Source organism: Manis pentadactyla, chromosome 3 (assembly GCF_030020395.1).
Source record: "Manis pentadactyla isolate mManPen7 chromosome 3, mManPen7.hap1, whole genome shotgun sequence".
In the NCBI taxonomy this organism is placed as follows: Eukaryota; Metazoa; Chordata; class Mammalia; order Pholidota; family Manidae; genus Manis; species Manis pentadactyla.
In genome coordinates this window covers 19,312,649-19,330,414 of record NC_080021.1, presented here as the reverse complement: position 1 = coordinate 19,330,414, position 17,766 = coordinate 19,312,649, and the positions used below count along the sequence as shown (strand labels likewise).

At 38.3% G+C, this 17,766-nt stretch overlaps 1 protein-coding gene across 1 annotated transcript in view; it reads right to left on the bottom strand.

The window, feature by feature from the left end:
- LOC130682822 (serine/threonine-protein kinase TAO1-like) overlaps window positions 1–17,766 on the bottom strand; it is a 107,025-nt gene that overhangs the window by 85,527 nt on the left and 3,732 nt on the right. The gene's annotated exons all lie outside the window — the stretch shown is intronic.

Sequence of the window (17,766 nt, the reverse complement as noted above, 5' to 3'; positions counted from 1 at the left end):
TGTTAAGCAAAATAACAAGCCTCATAATAATATATAATGACTCTATTTTAAAAAGGGAAAAGAAAAGTAATAAACCCTATATCTATTTCAGTAAGCCCAGTGTATAATCCTTATGACACATTATTCACTTATACTACTAAGAAAGAACAAATGCACTGTCTTTTTAAGTTGTGTGATACCATGTAACACATTCCAATTTCAGTGATGTTCAAATGCTTTTTTTTAAAAAGTGCATCTTAGAACCAATGAAAATGGTATATTCAGCAAATATTTACTTGTTGCATGTCTATTGTATACCAGTTATATCAGGCACTGTTTGGGAAACTAGAGATACAATAGTGAACAAAACCAACAAAACCTCTGCCTTCAAAGATCTCATATTTTCTGTAAGGTATGTTCAGAGTTTTAAAGGCATAAAGAAAAGTATGGAAGGACATAAATCAAAATAACTTGCATGATCTCAGGTAGGTCGATCTGAGTGGTTTGGTTACCACAAGCATGTATTACCATTATAATTTTTAAAAATCTAATAAAATACATTTAAAGAGGGCTCTTTATGCATAGGAATTAGTCTATCAGAAATGCCTTTATCTATCGTGACAGCATCTAGAGCCAGAACAGCCTCCTGTCTGGTCCCCTGTGACTCTGGAAAAGGACCAACCCCCTATCTGCCGTCCTCACCTCCTGTCCTGTAAATGGGAAAATTAGAATCCTACAGCCTGAGTGATTCCTAATTTAGAAGTCAGTCACCAATAAATCCACCAAGGACTGAATTTAATTTCACAGCAGTGAAGGCTCTGCCCAGCATTTGTAGAGCCAGAACACTGGACTAGCTTTTTTGGACAGGCATTCTGTCACATCGTACCCACTCGATAATGGCTCTCAAATGAGGGTCTATTTCATGTTTCTCATCACTCAACGCCTGTCACTTCCTGCAAGCCCAGATCTCTTCAAAAGTGCCACATCACCCAGACAAATAAAGGCTGCAGATGTCGGCGGGAAGGCAGCTGTTCAGACTGGGAGAGCACTGGCCTCTGCGGCGCTTCTCAGCACAATCTTTTAATAGCATTTTGCATGCAGGTGGGAAGACTGTGAAATGCCTTCAAGTATTTGGGGGAGGACAGCAGTAGTTCTGACTCTCCTGCAGGTTTTATTGCATCACAGTTGTTATGGTTGAGCTGATGAGCTGTGGACATCCTGACACTGACCTTAGGAGCATTTGGGAGATGGTAAGGAGGAGAGATATTGGAAGCTTTTATATATTTATGATTTTTTACTAGATCATTCATTCATTCACTTAGTATATATTCCTTTTGTGCTCTTCAAAAGACACTCAATATAGAGATTAAGAGTGGGGGTCTGGGGCTTGAAACTTAGTTCTGCCAACTAACAGCTTTGTGATTATGGGAAAATAATTTAATCTTTGCAAGCTTCACTCTCCCATTCATAAAATGGGATTAATAATGTATATATCTCAAGGTTATAGCAGGGGTAAAGTGAGATAATATATGGAAAGCACTTAGCACTGTACGTGCCACATAATAAGTGCTCAATGCATTTTAGCTCTATACAGGCATTAAAAACCAGAGGAAAGCAGAAACTTTAGCTAGAACTGTGGGTACAAATGTGTGGTCCAAATATACTTTTGGTATACAAATCCCAGACCAAAACAGTTGGTGAAATAATTGAGTCAGAATTGCAGAAACCCTGGACATTGTCAGAGGCAAGCATGAGGCCATTGAAGTATCTCCATAACTCAGACCACATGATTCTTTTACCAAAACAAACAAACAAAAACCACACAGAAAGAAATAAAAAATCTAAAAGGAAAAATAAGAGACTCAGTCCAACCAAAAGGAAATTAGCAAAGCAAGAACAATTTAAAAAGGATTTAGAAATAGTCATATTTAAAGAGAGCTTTTTAAAAATAATTTTAATTCAAGAACAGAGGACATGAAAAGGAAGATTTTAAAAGAAACAAATGAAATTTTGAAAGAGTTACATAGACATTTATTTAGTTCATGGGTTCAAAGATTATAACATCTCAAGAAAGAATATATATAGTGAAGATAATCTGTGTTGGGAGAGAATTTTCCATGAATTTATCACATACCTGCACATCCAGGCATTCACAGTGCATGTGTTCCAGGGCTATCTTTTCAGGAATGTGTATCCAAGCAGGTAGCCCTGGAAATAGATGCAGGACCTCCCTCTGGAGAAAATGTATTTACATTATCGGTAAGTAAAGATAAAGACAGTGACTCCTGGAGAGATTTTGAGATGTCTCTCCCTGGAGATATTCTAAGGTAATAAACCTAGAAACATATTTTTCCCTCCCCAGAAATGTTTGCTTTTATGCCAGGATAATAAAAACCACATCTGTCTTTGGAGGAGAGGATGGGCAGGTTTACCAGCAGCTTCCATATGAGATCAGAGTTGCCAAAACTCAAGGTTCTTCTCCTGCACTGCATGCACCCTGCATATAAGGTGTGGCCTGGCCCTCACCATGTCACCCAATGCGTGTGAGGGCTTGTTGATCCTAAGCTACCATGTTACCCTAGCTGTGGCTTTGCTGTGAGTAAAAGCTGTCTTTGTCTTTGACCTAGAGGTCTTCTGTTTTCTTGTCAGTGTATATATAAAACTGTGTCAATCTAATGATGGTAAGGAGTGTAAAATCTCTGACCCTTCACAGTCCTTCAAGTAGCAACCCCAGGACATCATGCAGAACAACATAGCTCAGAAAAAAAACAAAAACAAAGGAAAGCTACAGAAAAAGATACAAATACACAGTATGAAGAACAATTGAGGAGATACAAATACATATAAAAGGAGTTCTAGGTTGAATCGATGAAAGAATGGGGAAGCAATGATATTCAAAGACATAACACTTGAGAATTTCTATACACACGAGTCCTTTGTGCCATGATTTCAGCAAGCCTGAGAAAGATTTTTTTTTCAAATGACTCATTTCTGAAATTGCTGACTATAGATGCAATCATGGAAGTGAATGACATTATTTCTAATGTAAGTTCTAACTGTATCTAGCCAGAATTCAGCATTTAGTGGAACTGAGGTGGTTCTGCAGAGTTGTATGAATGCAGCTTTCCCCTTGGCACTTGGTTACCTGAAGGACATTGTGGTAGCTCTTTGCACATGGACAAAGTCTTGTTGTATTGGGGAAAGAAGGAAAACTTGGTACTCCTTTGTGTATTTACACTCTCATTCTTACACCACAAGTGAGTGCTAGAATTATAACACATAATAACAATCTCTGCCCTTGTGTTAAGTGTTTACAAACATTAAACTCTCCCTAGCTGCATCCTGTACCCAGGCAGAGAAAACTGAGTCAGTGTCAGATATTACTTGAAAGTCATTCTGCCTCCACAATATTTTCACTTATGGGCTAATGACTCCATTTTAGACTGATTTAATCAATCTAATCCTTCATTCTTCTGCTACTATTTTGGTCCAAGGACCTAAATTAACAGAGATACAGACTGCATTTTTCAATAGAAGAATAAACTATTAAAAAGATATCATTTTTTTCCACAAGGTAATCAATAAACAATGAAATTTCAAACAAAATCACAGTAGAGCTGATGTGTGTGGACGTATGATGTGTCAGCCAAGAAGAGCCAAGCAATTTTGCAGATGGAGAAGGAGACAAGGAAGGAAGAGGGAGAACTATTTAATGGATATCAAGGCATTTTTTAAAAGTTGAAATTAAAAGATTTCAGCATGTTGTAGGAATAAGCAAATTAATACATGGGCCAGAATCAAGAACCCTCTCACACAAGGAAATCTGGCATGTGGCACAAGTAGCAGTGCAGGTCAGAGATGAAAGATGAGCAGTTCAATAAATGGTATTGGGGAAAACTGGTCACTTTTACATAAAAACAAATATAAATAGATTTCTACCTCGAACCACACAGAGAAAAAAAATCTGGTCCCCACCCTGCTAGCCAAGCCTCGCTCCTCTCAGAGCTTCATGGGCCTGGAGAACGCGGCACCATGCTATTTACATGAAGATGCTGCTGCTTATAAAGCCATCACTGTTGCAGATGTGTCCACCTAGAGGAGCACCTTTTTACCAATTTACTCAAAGGCACCATGACAGATGAGCAGGGTCTGCAAACAGCACTGTACATGTGGTCATCAGATGGGCATTTGCTATGACACTAGTGGAAATAATCAGCTTCAGGCTTCTCTCTTATAAGCCCTTTCCAAAGTCCTGGGAGGAACACTGGTATGCTGTTCTCATGGTCCTATACTTTTGTAAATTTTGCAAAATTCTGATCTTTTAACCTTAAGCAGTTAAGACTATTATCTCTTTCCACTTCAATTTTCCCTTTGTTGAATTTCCTCTGGTGCCAGGGTCTTTGGAATAGTCTTGAGAAGCTTTAAAATCTACTAGGGGAAAGTGGATTTGAATGTGCATTTAGTCTGGGTTTAGGGGAGTGTATTTGTGTGACTCAGTCACTCCCTTGTATACAGATCCCCATGTAGGAATGGCTTCCAGAAACACTCTCCCTGTCCTCTGTGCTAACTCACCTGTCATCAGGACATGCAAGTGGAGGGCCAGAGATCATATGTGATTATGAATATTTCCTAAGGTATCCAGCACCGGAAGATGCGGGTAGTGATTAATCAGTGTCTTCAATTCAAAGGGTATTTAAGACTAGTCATTGCACAAGAAAATTTGATTTACCCTGAAATATTACAGCTTATGTATGAAGGAAATTTAATCAAACTTTTTCCCAAATTGGACAACAATCCCCCAAGTTTACAAGACATTACCAAGATGAAGTAAAACTTAAATAAATTATTCTAAACCATCCAAAACAAAGAAACAAGTTTTAATCTACTGTGTTGGAGAAAAAATTTAATTATCTTTCTATTCTCTTTATAGAAAATGGTATTATTATAAAAGCATTCCTATGAAATGTCAAAGAATATGCAGCCAAAACTGAAGGGAAAAAGTGTTACAGAGATGAGTAGAGCCTTTAGTTAACAAAATATTATTTTTCTGAACTTTGTCATTTATGGAATATTTTTCAGTTTTAACTTTTTTTCAATTGTTATAAGTTTCATTTTCTAAGTAAACATAAACTTCTGTGCATAATTTTGAATTTAGTAATTTTTTTCTTAAATAGCTCGCCCTTGCCCAGATTGTAAAACTTTAGGCTCTGCAATATATAGATCTTCTCATGGTCTCATTTTTGGAAATAACAGCTCATAGGGCTGTACACCATCTTTAGAGTACTGTGTACCTTTGTGAGATGAGGGATGGAAATGAAAACTATGAGATATACAAATTGGGGCTTCAATAAAAAATATACTTAATTTCTTTCAAAGCAACCTGAAGCAAATGGCAAAATTCACATTTGTTAATTCTGAATCTAGTTGCATATATTTTCTATTCTTTTCTGATTTTTCTACATATTTGAAATATCTTGGTTTTTTAAAGGGTTTAAACTGCTGCATGGACTGAATATAGGGAAACTAATTAGGAAGCTATTTCAATGTTTCAGACAAGAAATGCAGATGCCCTAGGCTAGGGCAAAAGCAATAGTGATAAAAAGCAATGGAGGACTCTGAGAAACATGTAGGGAATAGAATCAGTGGGGCTTAGCGATTGATCATGGGGAGATGTTTAGGTAGAATGATACAGGTACACCAGGATGCCGGTGCCAGGACTGGGTGAATGGGGTAAACCAAGAAGTGCTTTGGACTTAGAATGAAAGGTCACAGAGATGGGAGGGGAAAAGGTACCATTCTCAACCCCCGTCTCCCCTTGTGATGTAAAAACTGAGAACCAGAGGAGTACAGTGACCACTCAGTTAAGAGGTGCTATCTACTCTTGGAGCACCTTTCCTGGCATGGACCTTTAGAACACCATAAAACACAATGTCTCCGTAAAACCAATGAAGAGGCTAGAGTTATACTGATCTGGGACTTACTTGAGAACCAAATGAGAAGCAAATTAACCATATACCTTGGTCACATTGCTTAACTTATCGGGGTCCAGTTTCTTATCTCTGTCATGGGGTTATGATGCCTACCTAATTTGCAGGGAAAATTACATGAGAACAAAGTAAAGAGATCAACAACTAGATACATTGTCAAGTCTCCATCTTCTTCTTCCCCATACTCATCAAATTATTTCTAATGGATGTATTTATGCAAAAGTGAATTCACAGAGAATATTGCAAATACATAATACCCCCAATTAGATGACAACCAGTAGGCAGTGAACTTCAAACACAATCTCTTCACTGAAAAATAGCTACATCCAATGTTATTTATCCCTAAAAATGAATGTTGAATACCAAATTTTTCTAAATAAGCAACAATCAATCACTTCTCCATTTATTTTACCCACATGTTTGCTATGCCCGGTGCTCCTCATTCCTTTGCTAGACCTGATTTTTCATCTTATTTCATTTTCCTTCAGCTCGAAGAACTTCCTTTCATATGTCTTGCAGTAAAAGTCTACAGGTGACAAATTCTTTCAGCCTTTATTTAAATATTTTTATTTAGCCTTTAGTTTGGAAGGATATTTTATCTGGATATAAGTTCTAGAATGATAATTTTATCAATTTTATTTTATCACTTAAAAAATATCAGTCACTTCCATCATTTTCTGGCTTGGCTTAATTCTGTCCCCCTTGTGTGTAACATCTTCTTTTCTTTAACTGTTTTAGGTTTTCTCTTCCTATTGTTTTTCAACAATTTTATTACATGGTGTGCCATCACTTGAGAGTGTGGTCAAAGCCTGGAAATATTATCTATTCGAGGCAATGAGAACTGTGAAATGACAGATTCTGTCATATCCATCATGTCAGAAGTTTAACTGGGGGAAAACAGGGGTTTCTAGCCAATCAAATATTCTGATGGATGGAGCATGATAATATAGACCCCATTCAGATCATTGCTTTTCAAGGAATAAAAGATTCCTTACAGAAAATGATTTTCATGTTTTCACCAATGTCATAATGGTATAAAGGAAGTTTAAAGATCATCTAACAAAATTCCTCATGTCATATTGATAACAAAGCTGAGGTCTAGATAACTAAGCAGCGAGGTGGGAGCAGCTGATCAGCAACAGAGCTGAAAATCAGTTCTAATTTCCTGACGCCTTTACACCAATGTCTCCAATCTCAAGTCGTTCACATGCCATCATTTTTATTTTTACCATATCTCTGTACAAACAAAGCAATGATTCATATTTTAAAGTCATTTTAAATTGACTTTAAATCTATGTACTTTTAAATTTTAGTTTGGTATTGAGCAAAAACATTCCTAAAACTATACATGTGTGAAAATTATACATACTGGTAATATTTTCCTAATGCCCTTTGCAGTAAATGTGCAACTATTAGAATGAAGCTGTTGAGGCCATCCTGTCCATCACGCTGTGTCTGACAGGCTCCACTGGGCGACACGGGGCTGCTGCTTCCCTGTGAGTCTGAAGAGGAAAGCTTACTCTCTTTCTCTCCTGAGACTGAAGAGCAAGGTGCTTTGCCTCCTATCTCAGGTTCCTGGGCCTGAGGCTTCCAAACCAAGCTGTTCTGTGCTCTTTTTAGCACCCTGTTTGGTTTGCAGTGTGACTTCCATCACCATTCCATTTTTCTAAACATCATTTTCTTTGTGAACAAATTAAAAGCCATTCTTGCTAAAGGCTTTCAGATAGTGTTTGGATCCTACTTTCTGAGAGTTAAAAATGTATACAAGGACGAAACAAAGGAGCTGAAGGCAAATGTTATGTGTATTATTAATTGGTGTGTCAGTTTATTTTCAGTTGGAAGGGTTAATGATCAGACTTTAAAAAGAGTAAGTATAGAAACAATACCAAAGTGGAGACTCTTAACTTAATGTCAAAATCAAGAATGCAGAATTCCATCTGAACAATAGTTTCCATTATGGAAAACTTATATAAGCATACAAAAAACCCAACATGAGCAAATATAAATTCTTGCTCTATTTGGACAACTTGTTATTGGCATTGTTACGATGGAGAGCTAAATAAAAATTTGTGTTTTTAATTTTTTTATTGTTATCAGTCTTTATTATTCCAAAAAGACTTACATATATTTTAGATCTTCACCAAAACAATAAAGAGCCATCAATAAGCTTTAGTCCTTTAAAATACTTTTGTAATTTAGTAACTTAAGTTCAGGTAAATCAAATGAAATGAAAATTAAATCTATCTCAAGGAAGAGAAGACCCAGATCTTTCAGGACTGGTGCTAAAGAAATTTCTCCAAACGAGAGGCACCTATTCACCTTTAGTTCCTATTGCAATTTCTTACTGATTGCTGCTGTCATGACTATTTTGTCTCTGGAATTAAAGAGTAGGAAGAAAGAGAAGGGGTCATTTTCATGCTCATTATTGACTTTATCTTTTAATAGTATGCTTTGAAGCTTAGCTGAGACAATATCCTAGCAAGTAGCAAAATGTTCTTTATGATTCAGCAGATAATAGTAAGACAATAACCAGGAAACCATGTGAAGTTAGCTCATTAGGGCAACTGACTCTTGGATACTCTAGGTACTATCATTTCCTTGCTCCCTGCCTTATACCAGGGGAAGGACACCATCGTAGATGTTTAGCCAGAATCACACCTGGAGAATTCACCCTAAAAAGTGATTGAAATACAGAGGAAAGAGGGAAATCCCATTTCCCTACCACTACGATTTGTCTCCTGAGTTCTGGTTTTACCTTTTTAAGAACCTAACTTTTAAATTAACTGGTGGAAATTTACCTTTCAGCAGACTCCATACTTATCCTAAAGGTCTTCACAGAGTACAACAGAGTAACCCAAACATTCACACACACAGTATCAGCTATGCACAAGGGCGAGGCGGTGGTGGTTACAGACCAACCCAGACCAAGATCTGCTTGGGAACTAAATTCAGGGAACCTCCCGAGTTTCTGGAGTCGGTGGTGCTTGCTTTTTCTTCCAAGTAGGAATTAGAAAGAGATTCTTATTTGGTAAGCTCAGACATGAGTGTGGCAGTGGTCAGAGCCTTTGGAGTATTGACAAGAAACTGTCCTCACTTTTAAGATATTGTGGATTAAGATACTACGGAGGATAGAATTAGTCCTCGGAAATATCAAGGGCATGCCCAAGGGACTGTTCCTCGGTCAGGTATAGGCTTACAGGTGTTAGGGATTGTATTTCCCCCAGCTGGATGGCAACTGGTATTCTGCCATAGCAGCATCCAGATTTCTGGTTGCACCTGCAGTTTGGGAAGCAAGATGCTAGCTGTTGCTAAGGCAAGGTCAAAAGGAAGCAGGGGGACAGAGCAAGAGCCATGACTGAAGGACGTTGGCCGTCTCTGCCGCGGTAGTCACTTTCCCACGCCTGTGGTCCTGTCACTCCTGTGTGTGTGCCCGCTTGGCTACCAGCACTCCCATTGTCTAGGCACAGGGCACTCTTTCTTACAGATTCTGACCCACTCCAGATGGCTGGTGTTGACATGTCATTAACTTAGATCCCTGTCATGTCACCCTTTGGCTCTTCTCAAAACTAATTCTTTTCCAAAAATTTTAAAAAGGCATTATATTTTACATCAATTTAGGTTCAGAACAAAATTAAGAGGAAGGTACAGAGATTGCTCATCTACCCCCCTACCCCTATATATGCATAGTCTCCCCCAATGTCAGCATTCCCCACCACAGTGGTACATGTTTTACAACTGATGAACTTACATTGACACATCTTAATTAACAGTCTGGAGCTTACATTAGGGTTCACCCTTGGTGGTGTACACATTTTATGGGTTTGGACAAACACATGACATGTATCTGTCACTATAGTATCTTACAGAGTATTTTTAATACCCAGAAGTCCTCCGTGCTATGGCTATTCATCCTTCCTGACCGTACCCTGGCAATCACTGATCTTCTTACTCCCTCTATAGCTCTTCAGACTCTCTAATCGTGGGGGCAGCAGTTCGTCCCATCTTCACCTCTTTTAGGGATCTTAAAAGAGTTACTGATTTTTCAGTCTGTTTAGCTTTTTACTTATGAGGACAGAGTGGCTACTTCCAAGCTCCTTACATGTGGAACAAGAAATATAAATCCTTTCACATTTATTTATGTTCATATTTTCTCTATTTTTCTTTTATTGACACTTTATGTCCATTCTCCAAAATGGGAAGACATCAGTGCCCTTTAATAAATGATGTTGTTCATTGCTTATAATTTCATGGTATTTCTGTATTTTATTGATATTCTAAGCTAAAATTTTGATAAAACACATCATTCTATAGGATTTCTAAGCCTTTAGGACTATGTGAAAATTTATTTTTATTTTCTAAAAATGTATTGTTTTAAAAGCAACAAATGATTACTACTGCATTTATTATAAGTGCTTGATAAACAAAATCTGCTTATACTTATTTTATAGTAGAAACTAGCTTATTAAAATAAAAACTGATTTCTTTCAAAGAAAAGTCTGATGGAAAGTTCGAGGTTATATATAAGCCACAACTAAACTTTAAACACTATTTTTATAGAAGTTGACATTTTTCCTCAAAAATGCCATTTTGCATGATTCTACATTTAGAGCTTTAGAGACTAGCAGTGTCCAAAGCAATACTTAATAGTATTTCTGGTGAAAATTTATCTGTTTTCCATTATTTTGTAGTATTTTATTATTATACTGGTTAACCTCTCAAGACTCAGTTTCTTTATCTGTCAAATTGGGATAATAGTACCTTCATAATTGGGAAAAATAAATAAGGTAGTGAAAATAAAGGCATTTTACATATGAGAAATGATCCTACTCCCAAGGGATTACATTATGGAAATAATCACCATATTTGTTTTTTTGTTTTTTGTTTTTTTTTTGATAATTATTTTTTATTGAAGGGTAGTTGACGCACAGTATTACATTACATTAGTTTCAAGTGTACAACACAGTGATAAAACATTTATATACATAATTCTAGGTTCCAGCTATCACCCTACCAAGCTGTTACAATATCTTGACTATATTCCTTATGCTATACATTACATCCCGGTTACTTATTTATTTTACCATTGGAAGTCTGTCCTTTTTTTTTTTTTTTTTTGTGAGGGCATCTCTCATATTTATTGATCAAATGGTCATATTTGTTTATTTTAAATCCTGCTTTTAATGTCAATGAACTGCAAAAATTGATATAATTATGTTTTAACTTATACTTAAATTCACAGTAATGTAAATTATATATCTGCATACTGCCTATTCACCATTAGGATAAATGTTGTTGACAAAAATGTTTTAATGGATTGCTTCAAATGTTTACCATCTAGTTGTATAGACAAAACATAGTAAAATAAAAGTGACTCAGAAACACTTCATTGCATAAGAGGCAATATTGGAAAGATATTTGACTTTGGAGTTAGTCCATAATTTGAACCCAAGTCCAGGCACTGATGAACTGTGTTAATGTGAGTGACTGAATCCTGACATGGGAATTAGAAAACTATTTTTCAAAGTTTAGGCCAGAAAAAAATGAGATCAAAATCAATACCCTAGAATGAAGCCCAGGAAAAAAGACACTTCCCTCCCCTAAGCCATCCTCATCCCCAGCCCTGAATGGGATAGTCCCATTGAGAGAGAAGGAGTAGTCAGGGAAATTCTTATTTTCAGGTCAAATTGTCACAGTTTGAATATCTAAAACTATGGAGTGGAAAATAGACACCTAGTGAGGAAAGGAGGAAACTTAGCCTAAGAAAAGGTACCAGAGGGGCCTGGGTATGACGTTTATGATGTTTGTGTAGCTCACTGAAGAAATTGTTCAGACTGGAACAAATAAATATGGGTGAACAGACGTCCCCAGTGATATGTACTGCCCCAACGGTATTTTTAAAAACAGCTTTAATAGCTCCCCATTTGTTCTTTGTCATTTTAATAGCTCTCCAGTTTTGGTGGCTCCCCATTTCATTCTTAAATATATGCCACATTTGGGTGATAAATTATGGGGTCACCTCAGAGAAAACATATAATTGAGAAGGTCCAGGAAAAAGGGTGGATAGGTTCAGGTACGTGAGTCATGGAATCCTTTAAAAAAAGGTAGGCAGAGCATACCAGCAATAGGAAGCCATGATTCACTCTTGAGTCAGAGGGTGACCAGATTAAAAACAAGCCATGATTTGCATCACTTCTTTTTGAGCTTTTATTCACCTGAGTTGACAACTCATTAAAAAACACATAATATTGGCCCTGCAATAGGCCAGTGGGCAAAACAGAGTCCTGTCCTCATGACACAATTGTATGAGTGGGTAAGAAAAGGGGGAACAGATGAAAACCAAATAAATCCAGAAGGTGACCAGTAGTGATAGGTGACTTGGAGAAAAATTAATGAAGGTAAGGGGCAAAGAATGGCCAGAGGAAGTGGAAGGTGCTCTTTAGATGTGGCATTCGAGAAAGGTCTTTCTGATACATGACATGTAATCAGACACCTGAAGAACTGAGCATCAAATCCTGCATTATTTGGGGCAGGAGATAGGTCACTGCCTACTTTCTCAAAGAGGTTCTGAGTAGTGGGTATAGCCCAGCATTATAGACTTGAAGAGCTGGTGATTATGATGTGGTGAACACACACTGAGTGTTCACCCAAAACATGCCACCCTGCCGAGTGCCCGGCATCTCCGCCTTTAAACACCAAACCTGTGCAACATTTGATTTGTTCCCATTTTATAGCTGGAGGAATTGACATTGATACAAGCTAAGTAGCTTGTCCAAGGTTGTCCTATAATTGACCCAGATTATCTCCTCAGAATCTACTCCCTGAACCACTCTAAGGCCCACATCCCATAATAAATAGATAGTAAATAATAAATGGTAAAGATGAAGCATAAGAGGCACAGTTAACAAATACAAATATCATAATCTAGATGAGGAAACATTCTTACTAAAGGGACTATATTGTTTCACCTTCTAAAAGTCTCTCCTAAAATCCTTTTCTGTAACTCTAATAACACAGGTATTTTAGCTCCTCTTTCTCTGTGCTTTTCTGAAGCATTTCTTAATCATTTTATTTTTGTGGCAGCAGCCAAGATTTTTTTTTTTCACTTTCCAACATTTTCATAACAGACTAAGCAAATACTTTCTGCTCTGCATAATCTCACAGATCAAACACCTTAGCAGGCAAAAGTTTCAACACAGAGTGAAGACAGATGCCCCTGGGAACCGGCATGGGTCATGAGAGTTACTCTTACGTTTTTGAGCCAAGTAACAACTGTGTGCTGAGCACTGCAGTGAACATACAACTTTTCAAACCGTAGCATGTAAATCATGAAAATGGGCATGGATTCACCATGTGCGCTATTCCCCTAAAACAATGTCAACACTGACCAGGTGAGAGATTGTAGACTGACTGCTTGGTAGTACTGGGGGAAGAGAAGTCTCTAAACAGATAACAGAGCTGGTGATGAATGTAATGTCATAATGAGAACTCTGGCCTGGGAGGATTAATTGATAGTTAATTAAAAATTAAAAAAGAAAAGAGCCCTTGGTCCTTGAGGTTTGGGGGTATTTGGCTATTACTAAAGAAGATGCTCAGTTATGGAAAGAAAAGAAATCTCCCCTAAATGGAACAGGGAATGAAATTGAACTAGGTTTGGAAAACATGCCATAGATCTATTCATTCATTATTTTTACTTGTTGCAGATTTATAAGCACCTGCTCCTCTAGTCACTCCATTATGCCCTTTCATGGATAACGTCTCTTTTAATAGATTAACCAGTCCTGAGTTAGAGGAACTATTTGTCTCATTTTACAGATGTGAACATAAAGGAAAAGAAAATTTGAGCAACATGCTTAAGGCTACACAGATATAGAGTCAGGATTTCACAAAAATCTGAATCATGAAAAAGTGAGACTTTTAGTTAATGTGGCTTGATGCCCAGTTGGGGCTGGAGCCACTTATATCCCTGGAGCAACTCTGTACCACATGCAATCCAAGAATCACCTGTGTTAGTCATGGGCTTAGCAAGAATGCAGATTCTGAAGACCATGGTCTCAGACACTCTGGTGGGGATGACACAGGACAAGGGTGCTGGGAATCTGTATGTCTATCAATCTGGGAACCCAGATGAACCTAATTTAGGAGTTTGAGGACAGAGGTGGCCAAAACCAGGCAAAATCAAGGCTGGGATAAGCTCAGTGATTGCAACAAAGGCATGCAGCCATGTGGGCCAGTTCTGCTGCTCTGTGCCCCTGACATTGAGGAACAAGAAAGGATAAGGCAGACACTTCCCCAGTCACTAGACCACAATACCCTGCATCATTTACTTTGTTGCCTTTATTATTTGGAGAAATCATCTGGTTGGCTGTTTACTTGTTTGTATTGTTTATATAATTTTTAACAGCTTTGCTGAGGTGTAATGGATATAGAAAAAACTGCCCATATTTAATGTATTCAATTTGATGGGTATGAACATATGCATATACCCATGAAACCAGCAACCTGTCCACCACCTCCAAAAGTTTCCTCCTACCTCCTTTTTTTGGTATGGTAAAAACATTTAACTTGAAATCTACTCTCTTAACAGATTTTTCAGTGTATGGCACAGTATTGTTAATTACAGGCACTATGTTCCACAGATCTCTAGAACTTACTCATCTTGCAAAACTAAAACTTTGTACATACTGAACAACTCTGTTTTCCCTTCCTCTCAACCCCTGGTAACCACCAATATACTTTCTGCTTCTGTAGTTTTAACTACTTAAGATACTTCATGTAATGGGGATCATGTGACATTTGTTCTGTGACTGGATTGTTTTGTGTGCTCCAGGTTCATCATGTTGTTTCAATATGGTAGGATTTACTCTTTTTTAGGGCTGAATAATATTCCATTGTATGTATATACCACTTTTCTTTATCTAACTATCATTAATGTCTGTTTAGGTTGTTTCCATATCATGGCCATTGTGAATAATGTTACTATGAAGAAGGGTGTGCAGATATCTCTTTGAGATCCTGATTTCATTTTCTTTGGACATATAACCTGTAGGGGGATTGCTGGATCACATGGTAATCCTATTTTTCATTTTTGGAGGAACCTCTGTACTGGTTTCCATGGTGGCTATGCTCTTTTACATTCCCATCAATAGTGCACGGGGTTATAATTTCTGTACATCCTGACTAACCCTTGTTATCTTTTGTTCTTTTGATAATAGTCATCCTAATTGACTGGAAATTAATCTCCATGAAGACAAAGACTGTCACAGAATTGTTCACCTGGGTCAATGGTGCCTGGCACAGAGAAAGCAATGAATACATGGGATGAACCAATGAATGAGTGAATGAATAACACACAGGAATGTCAGATTTTATATCTTGCCTCCAATGCCTGATGTTTCTTCTAAGGACTTGAATGTCCACTGACTCTAATGCACCTCATTGTTTTACCCATTCATTCCCAAAGGAGACAGAGGGTTTGTTAAATTTGGGAAGCATAAAGCAGACAGGATCAGCTCAGACCCTTCCTTTTCCTCCTTGCGAGCCGAGCCTGGGGTCTGACACTGTGTCCTGCCGCTCCTCCTCCCGGGGCAGCCTGGGGCCGTCTGCCCAACCCGGAGCTGCCTGCCACCCTACGGGGACTGAACTCAGTCCTAGAGTGCGGATGGCAGGCCCTCACTCCTCGCTATGGACTCCAGCTCGGCCTTTGCAGTAATGAAAGGGAGAGGTTCGCACTCTATCAGCCAAGGTTGTTTTGGTTTTTTCCTATTAATTTATCTAGAACCTGAGTTTGAAAGCAAGGTGCTATTTATCAGGCACCTTCAGAAAACCCTGGCATTCTAGGATTCTAAAATAATCTAAGAGTCCAAATGCTCTTTAATGAATCCAACAAGTGGAGAACTAACTTTCTGGAAGCAGCATGTGATCATGAGAGAGCCCGGGAATCAAAATCCTGGCCCCATCTCCACTTCCACCACTTAGCCCACTGTGTGGTCCAGACACAGCACTTGACCCTCAGTTTCACTATTGCTAAAATTGGGATGTTAATTCCTATTAGCACTGTTGTGAGCATCAAATAAATCAAATGGACTTACATTACTGAGAGCACTTTGTTAAATGAAGAGCAGCTTATATGTTCAAGGGAATCATCATTATCATTGAAACAGAACAATGCTACAGAATTTCATACTCATTATTGGCCTAAATGCAATGATTAAATTCTCTTTCCCTGAGCAGACCCACATAAAATATGCACATTTCTCAGGTGTACCTCAAGCTCCATAAACTGATTCATTGTAATAGAATTATTCCTGTTTTTGAATACAACAGAAGCATTTTTCCTGAACTGTCTAAAAGAGTGTCATTTTCTTAGCGATGAAATAGACATTTTTATCCCCATACTTAGTACTGAATGTGATTTGATTTGCTTTACATTTTTTCAGTATGTGTATTTCTTCTATAAAAGAGCTGTCTATTAATTTGTCCACACTTAATTTCAGAAAGCACAAAGGTAACAATGGGGGCATTATAGGAATTCATACTCATTACTATATTGCTTCACATTTCCGATTTTAAACTAGAAAAACATTTCACTAGGATCCGTATTTTATTACTCAAAAAGAACATGAATTTTGAGGCCCTGGTTTCAAGTTGCCACTTCATGACTTTTTGCCTGTGTTATATCAGGGGACTCACCTAACCTCTCAGAGCCTTGGTTTTATTACCTTAAAAGAGCTATAGGGGATTGAATAAGATAACATAGTTCAAACGAAGAATAGGTATGTTTTAGAAACTCCATAAGTACTCACTTAATCCCCTACCCGTGGGCAGTGGGAAAAATAAACTTTCAATAATAAAATTTCCAAATTTTATGACTTAGGGACATAAAGTAAAATATAGCCAAAGAAGCCTAAATAGACAAAATTCTGTTGGCAGGGATCTTTGGGTTTTGCCAGAATAGTCTAGCACTGCAGTATTTAGGCACCACTGGAGAGCTGTTTTAAATACTCATTGTTTTAAGAAGTATTGACTGATCATTAAGCCTAGTAGGTTTATCATCAGTTTCAAGGCATAATTAATAGGTCCTTCTACAAAACCAGAGGAAGTAATTTCACCCAGTTGGAAAGTAATTTTAACTTTTCTAGACAATAACAGAATAAACTGGAATTTTTACTGTGACACCCACTAGATGGTCAAACCTTATTAGCTGTGTAAAATTGAGAAAAAGTCCCTTAGAAGCCCTCAGAGCAGATATCCAGGGTACGGTCGGCTGTGAGGTGGGAAACGCCAGCAAAATGGCTCATCACAGAGGAGGGTCCACAGAGTCAGTGGCACTGCAGGAAGCTTCAGTCTCTGCCCAGTCAGAGGCCGGAGAAAGAACTGGCACAGAAATGGGAGCACGGGAGGAAGCCTGGTGGCCAGGAGACGTGGCGCACTGCATAGCACCTTCTTTGTGTGAATAACATATTGTAGCTCTTGGGGGTAAAGGGGTCCCCTTCCAGGAGCAAATAATCCAGTGAAGCTGAAGTAAGGCAAGGGGAAGGGCAGGCTGGGAGAAACCCTTTTTGTTGCTCACAGCGAGGCCTGGCTTCTCCATGCCCTCTGGCCACGGGTCCCCGGCAGCCAAGCCCACCTGGTGCCCTGCGTCTCTGCAGCCACAGAGCATGATCCCTCCCCTCCCCACCCCTTCCAGGAGGAACTCTGCGGATCGGTCCTTGGTGACAGGCCGACACCGTAACTGAGGGGAGGAGAGAAGGGCCATTTCCTCTCCACCACTTGCCTGGATCCTTGGAGGCTGCAGTGGTAA